General features: G+C 32.9%; 2 long non-coding RNA genes across 2 annotated transcripts; both read left to right on the top strand.

The window, feature by feature from the left end:
* The first annotated feature begins 356 nt into the window (after positions 1–356).
* LOC145104806 (uncharacterized) lies at positions 357–818 on the top strand. The gene is made up of 3 exons (XR_013707174.1): positions 357–416; positions 545–664; positions 731–818. It is a non-coding gene; the product is annotated as an uncharacterized LOC145104806 (long non-coding RNA).
* A 221-nt stretch (positions 819–1039) lies between these two features.
* Positions 1040–1405, top strand: LOC145104802 (uncharacterized). The gene is made up of 3 exons (XR_013707173.1): positions 1040–1105; positions 1200–1239; positions 1333–1405. It is a non-coding gene; the product is annotated as an uncharacterized LOC145104802 (long non-coding RNA).
* Positions 1406–7992: the final 6587 nt, after the last annotated feature.

The following is a 7992-nucleotide window of genomic DNA, read 5'->3' as shown; positions in this document are numbered from 1 at the left end:
CTATTTCCATAATATTGTGATTTGTGAAACAATAATTTATAAAGTTGGTCTAATTTTTGAAATCTTCCCGAAAGCATTGCATTTAGTTGTGGAATTAGCCTATTGTGAATAAGAAAATTGTATATTTGCCATTACTTAGATATTTAGCTCCAGAGTATGCGGAAAGTGGGGAGGTGACTGAAAAGGCTGATGTATATTCCTTCGGTGTAGTACACTTGGAGCTTGTTTCTGGTCGAAAAGTAGTGGATATTAACCGGCCTAAGGGCCAACAATGCCTCACAGAATGGGTGAGAGAGAGTTTTGGTTAATTTGAGGGCTAAAAAAGAGTTTGTTTGTGACTTAACCAGTTAAACTCATGGATATATCAGGTCACCCGTGTATACAAGGAGAAGGAACATGCTGAAGTTGAGTTTATCGTAAGAATTTTATTCCCTTTTGATTTAATGTAGTTGTAGTAGTTTCCTGTTGACGCTTGACCAGAATGTGTGTATCTCTGTGTGTGTGTGTATTCTCTAATTACATATCTTATTTTTGGTACTATTAGATTGGACCTATCCCTATAGATGATGGTGTTGGGAAAGAAATAACAACTCAGATCACAAGTGCCTTGAAGACAAACAAAACATTCTATACAGATTCTAACAGGAAAGACTTCATTAAAAGGGTATATACTTTATAGATGGTTATTTCTGTACTTGTCTCTCACATGATAAAATTTACTATTTTGCAGGTTCGTGATTTCAGAACAGATTGGGAGCTGCAAGTGAATGAACCAGTTGCTGGAAATTATTACCCAGTACGTGTTCACATGTCATCATTGTAGTGTGCTTTATGAATAATGTAATAAAATGATTTGGTTAGATAAGAAATTGAAATAATGTGATCTAATGTATTTTGATTTGTTTCTATTGTATTAAACAGAACCATATAATGGGTATACGGTTGACCAAATTAATCCATTTGACCTGATGCAAAGAATTTCTTCTTTTAGGAGGGGACTGAAATTCCTCTCCAGTCTCATGGAAGACAACTGAAGAGATAGGGGCCTATTTAGTCTCGCCAGCAATGGGAGCTCATTTTGTTATGTATATTGCAAAGATGCAAGGTGCATTTATATTTTACTTTTTGATTATTAATTCTGTAAAGCCAAATGATGAAGGAGTTCCTTATCATCAAAATGATTGGTTTCATCTGTGCAGAAAGTTCAAAATCAGGGCTACCTCCTAAACATGTTGAGAGGTATTAATGACCCCCTCCATTTATAATCAAATCAAGTTTCTTTTGGATCATAGTGTGACTCGAGTTGTGTTTTAATTTATGTTTATCATTTAGGTTTGTATTTGTGGTTCAAGGTTTGGTGATTCTCACTAATGTTTCAGGAATTTGCTAAACACTGATGGTAAACAACCCTTTAATCTTGAATTTTCTTTTGTGTAGTAAGATTTATATGAACATTAAAGTTACATGTTTTGTGCCAAATTTTGAAGTTGAATAGCATTCCTGAAAGGCATTGTTATAAAGAAGAGGGAAAAATGCTTCAATCAAGTAAATGTATTCCTCAATAGTTAATATTTGTCATTGAACTGTAGGTAGACTCGTTTGCTTACCTACCTCCTAACTCAAAGCATCACTTTAGGAGTTATGAATCTTCTGCACTTGTTGTATTTGAAAGAAGGTATGTTATTCCTTCTCTTTATTTCATCCTGCATCTGTGTGTGTGTGTGTGTTATCAATAAACCACAAGGGCTAAAAAGTAATTTAACTTTTGTGTAGGTATGCTTACCTAGAAGATCATATTCCCAAGCCAATTGTTGGCTCCAACAATCAGCAGCCACTTCTTGATACCCCTGGAGAGGTAATCATGCAGATCATGGACTTCCAACCTGGCGAATTTCTTAATGTAATAGTATGTCATTACATTACTTATTAAAATGTGTTTATTTAACTCAACAGTCTTGAAAAAACAAAAACTATAATAATTTTTGTTGTTGCAGGAAGCCCATTATAATCAGCATGGTTTGTTACTTCTAGAAATAGCAATGTAATTTCCATAAAAAAAAATTATAAATTATATTCTTTGAAAAATTTGCTAGATTGGTAGGTTTAAAAGTAGAATGTCCTAATAAGAATTAATTTTAAAAGTAGAATGAAAATGACAAGTGATTTTGTGTTGTGTTTACAGGATTGATGAAAGCGAATAGCTCTGGAGTTAGAAGAGGAAAAGAAAGCTCAAGCTGAAAGAGATAAGATGCTGCAAATGCAAGTGTTGCATTCTTCATTTCAATTGTTACTATGAAACACAGAGTAGATTAGATGAATGCAAATTTATACATTGTAAGAAATAGAATTGTATGACATTAAATTTTATGCAATGGATTGTATTTTTTGTATATGGTATTTTATTTCTATTATGAGACATTAAATGCAAATTTAATTTAAAAATTAATAAATATATAAATATATTTTTGTTAAACATTAAAATTTACGATACGCAAAAATATGTGTCATCTTCATTTATGACATGGCCTTTCTTGACAGGGGTTTTAATGATACGCATTGCGTGTCATAAATACGCGTCGTCTATAGACGACGCGCAAAAGCGTGTCATCTCTCGTTATGACAGGGCCTTCCTTGACGCGCATTTGCGCGTCGTCTGAGCGTTTTACGACACACATTGCGCGTCGTAAAAGGCTGTTTTTCTAGTAGTGTTTTGTTTTATAAAAGGTAGAAAACCTTATCGTCTGATCTTATTTTCATTGTTTTTTCCTTTTTGATTTTGCATTTAGAATCTTGATGGTCATTTCACTTGTATTCAGTTGGATGGTGTTGATGTTGAAGTAACCATATACCATGATGTTGCATTTCATCCAAGAAGGGAGGTTAAAACGTAAATTTCTACAAACAACTAGAGAATGAAATATATTTTAGCTTTTGGTTTGTATTCATCTGGATGTTTTTTTTAAATTGTTTTGTGATAGATCTTTGTGTCCATGTTTTCCTATGTGTGTGTCTTTAACGAGGGGGGGGGGGGTGTTTGATCTTGTAGACTAAAAGTTTTTACCCACTTTTGTTGTTTTTCTTAGGAATAAAGAAAATAAGGAGTCTTGCTACAAAATTTCTATACTCAGATGGTGGTGAGGATCTTGATCAACAAGTGTATAATGGTAGTTTGACTTCCAAATTGAGGAGTTCATGGATTAAGAGGAAATTGAAGAACACAGAGGTGGATGTTCGAATCATGTATGATGAAGTTACTATCAAATTAGTCCAACAGAAGAGGAGTTCATGGCTTAAGAGGAAATTGAAGAACACAGATTGAGGTAATTGAAGTTACTATCAAATTATTATCAAATTACTATCCAAATTGAGTTCATGGATTAAGAGGAAATTGAAGAACATAGATGTGGATGTTCGAATCATTTATGATGAAGTTACTATCAAATTAGTACAACAGAAGAAGATTAATTGTTATTTGTTTCAAAAGTTCTTGATGAACTTTAATTAGAACTTCATCATGTTGTTGGTAGACTAATTAGAGATTTTTGCAGTTACCTATTTAATACCAAGGTACAACTGTTTAAGCATTAGTTATGTATTAATTGTTTGTAGGTTACACCTCATTAAATATTTGGGTAAAAAGACGTTCTTTTTTTCCTAAATCCAAAAACTTAACTATTGTGAGACAATTATGCTTTAATATCAAGGTTTCCCTAATTGTTTATTATGTTTGTTTAAAGCTAACGGTTTTGGAATAATAATAACAATAGATGGTTACACATGGAAGAATGTACTGTTACCCTGGAATGACACGGCTAATGCTGATTGGTGCTTTGGCTTCTGTATATGCAAATGCTTCTGATAAAGAGTAAAGAACAGTAAGGCCTTTCTAAAATATGTGTAATGTGTTATGTTTTTTTTAGTATGCGACTTTATGTGGTTGTTTGTGTGGGAGTGTGACTCTGTGTGTGTATGTGTGTGTGAGTCTTTTCAAATAAAAAATGAGTTTAAGAGAAGGAAAACTGAAAGTAATTAAAACATTATATTATGAACGCTAGTATTGGGTTTACTTTGCAAACAAGAACCGAATTATAGCATTGTGCTTTCAAAGTACAATGCTTAATGCTTTAATAGAGAGAAAATTTAAAATATTAAAAGAAATATTATAGCATTGTACTTTCAAATTTGGTTTTATAAGAATCAACATTGTGTGTGGAAGTTTATGCAAAGAAATGGAAGTTAGTTGCTATTTCTTGCTAATGAATGAATTTAAGATGTTATTTATTTCATTTAATTTGGGTTATATGCAAGAAATAGAAACTTACTTTAATAATTTTATCTATTTGTACCTTTCTTTCTATTTCATCTGTTTTTATATTATAAGGCGTTGTGCGTATCGACCCGTGTAGTGCTGTAGCTAACACGTTAAGTATCCCGCCTGGGGAGTACGTTCGCAATAATGAAACTCAAAGGAATTGATGGGGGCCCGTGAATAAAAGTAGGATGCTATATAAGTAAATTAGATGATGCTATAATGAAACTTTAATTATTTTTTTGGTTTAAATGGGGTGTTGGGTGAATGTTTGGAAATGCAAACATCTTGAATAAGCAAATTATTGGAAGTGTGACGCTTTAATAACAAAAAAGCAAAAGTTTAGAAAATTCTGTTTTTGGGAATTTAAAGACTAATACATTGCATTTTACTTTCTAAGTTTTCCTTATTAGGATATTGTATTATGAATATAATTATGTAAACTGTTGAAATATATATTTTTCAGGTCTATGCCTACTTTTCTGGAAGAGCATATTAATCTAAGTTGTTAATCGAAGCAATGGTTGTAGTGGGTGCTAGATTTCTTTTCAACATAAACTTTGTAAATGTAATCTACTTTTACTTTTTTTACATTGATTACTTTTTAGTCTTTGTAATTGTAATTTTAATTCAATCATGTAAACCAATCTTTAAAGAGGTATAGACAGGTTAACCCATTCATAAATAGCGTCAAAAAGAATGGGTAGGTTTTAGTGTTTCTTATAGTATATTTGAGATTTTTTTTTGCCAAATTTGGCATCCATGAGAATGCATTTAATAATAGAAATTATATAAGAGTATAGTGGGGAAATATATTAATAAGTCAAGATTAGAGAGTGACTTCAGAATCTGTGCTTTAAAACTTCCAATTTGTCAATCTAAGGGATGTTTGGATAAATAGTTTTTAGCTTATTGCTTATTTGCTTATTGTGGTGGGAATAAACATTTTTTTAAAATGTGTTTGGATTAACTTATTGTGGTGGGAATAAGCAATAAGCAATAAGCATTTAAGTGTTTGGCAAAATAAAACAGTTTATATGAGTAAAATGACCAATAAACAATAAGCAATAAGCAATAAACATTCCCCTTGCTTATTAAAATCAGCTTATTTTGCTTATTCCTACCACAATAAGCTGATTTTTTAAGAGAAAATATTATAAAATCAAAAGAGCTATTGAAAATGTATCTTATGATAAAATAATTAAGTCGGGGATAAAAAATTAAGATTAAAATCTGAACGCATTTAAGATGGATACCTATTTTTCAAATAATATCAGTTTGGAAGATGAAGAAAGCAAGGTATATCACCAACCTACATATATTTTAAAAACTTACCTTCATTTCTTAAGCCCAAAGATTTACAAAAATTGTGCTCCATTTTATTGATCATAACAATATGAACTTATTTTCATTTTTAACCAAAAACAATAGCATATATATATATATATATATATATATATATATATATATATATATATATATATATATATATATATATATATATATATATATATATAACCTAACACAACAATAAAGTTATATATATTCCAAAACCACGTGTTTTTGTATATAATGCAAAACATCAGTATAATTATATTTTAAACTCAAATAGTAATGCACGCTTATAATTTTATCAAAAATAGTAAAATACTTTTAGCATATAATACCATTATACTTTTATTTTTTTTAACCAAAGTCGACAACATACAATATACACATTTTAATAGTAATCGATATATTACAGATGCATCATGTGTTTTTTTACAAAGTATTTTCTTGAAATGATACTAATCGTCAAAATAAAACTCTATTTTTCTCCATCAAAAAGGAAACAAATCACCAGAAAAAAACAATCTGCAAAAAAAGCTAACGTCTCCCGTCACATTGCGTGGGTAACGACTAGTGTGTGTGTGTCTATATATATATATATATATATATATATATATATATATATATATATATATATATATATATATATATGAGAAAAGTGAATATACATTACAGCCCACCTAAGCTTAGGTACTAAACCTCATAAAACTACGTCGTTTTATTAGCTAAGGATTTTCCTGGAAAAAAAATACTACGTGATTTCCTAACAAATCGTTTCCTTCCTAGAACACTACGTGATTTCCTGTGATAACTGTCAACTTTAGGTCAAACAAAGTCAACAAGTCAACACGACTAGAATTCAGATTTTTGGATAAGCATTTTGTTTCCTAATGTACAAACTTGCAATTTTAATACAAAGTATCCCTTTGGATTGCTAATTATCAAATTTAAACCCTAACTAGGGTTAGTAAAGTAACAACTTGATAATTCAGCTATCAAATTCAAACAAAAGCCACAATCACTCAACGAAATATTCACAGTAGAAATGGCAAATGGTAAAACTGAAAGCACAAAATATGTATACATAGGATGCACTCTAACCCTAAACAATCACTTCTTCCAAATCGACCTAATGCATGTTACAATAAGAAGCTTTGGCGTCATCATTGGCATGGATTGGTTAAGTCCTCACCATGTCGATATCATGTGTTACGAAAAGGTCGTTCGCCTTAACCTACCGAATAACGAAACCCTTGTCATCTACGGTGACAAACCCGACACAAACCTCCGAATCGTCTCCTGCATCAAGTCTCAGAACTATCTACGCAATAAGTACCACGCATTCCTAGCACACGTTGTCGACAATAAGAGGGAAGTGAAGGATATCAAGGATGTTCCAGAGGTCTGTAACTTTCCCGATGTATTCCCAGAAGACCTTCCGGGAATACCACCTGTACGACAAGTCGAGTTCAAAATCGACTTGACTCCTGGAGCCACCCTCATAGCCAAGTCACCATACCGATTGGTTCCGGCCGAAATGCAAGAATTGTCCAGTCAACCAAACGAATTATTGAGCAAAGGATTCATCAGACCGAGCTTCTCACCTTGGGGATCACCAGTTTTGTTCGTTAAGAAGAAAGACGGATCATTTCGTATGTGCATTGACTATAGGGAGTTGAATAAACTCACCATCAAAAACCGATATCCCCTACCCTGAATCGACGACCTGTTCGACCAACTTCAGGGAGAGAGCTACTTCTCAAAAATCGATCTGAGGTCGGGGTACCACCAACTGCGAGTCCTGGAGGTAGATGTCCCTAAAACGACATTTAGAACCCGTTATGGTCACTACGAGTTCATAGTGATGCCCTTCGGATTGAGTAATGCGCCCACAGTGTTCATGGACCTAATGAACCGTGTATACCGAACTTACTTAGATAAATTTGTGTTATTATTCATCAACGACATATTAATCTATTCACGAAGTAAGGCAGAACATAGTCAAAACCTACGACAAGTCCTAGAGACATTAAGGACGGAGAAACTATATGCGAAGTTTTCGAAATGCGAATTCTGGATCCGAAAGGTGGACTTCCTGGGACACGTGGTCAGCGAGGAAGGGATACATGTGGACCCCTCTAAAATCAAGGCAATTGAGAACTGAAAAGCGCCAAGGACACCGACGGAAATCAGCCAGTTCTTAGGCCTTGCTGGCTACTACAAGAGGCTCATACAAAAATTCTCCAAGATCGCAAAGCCACTCACTACCTTGACCCAGAAAGGAGTGACCTTCAACTGGGAAAAGAAGCAAGAAACTGCCTTCCAAACGCTAAAACAAGCCCTATGCAGTGCCC

Source organism: Lactuca virosa, chromosome 1 (assembly GCF_052849685.1).
Source record: "Lactuca virosa cultivar CGN04683 chromosome 1, Lactuca_virosa_CGN04683_v6, whole genome shotgun sequence".
Classification (NCBI taxonomy): Eukaryota; Viridiplantae; Streptophyta; class Magnoliopsida; order Asterales; family Asteraceae; genus Lactuca; species Lactuca virosa.
This window is presented reverse-complemented; position numbering and strand designations above follow the sequence as displayed.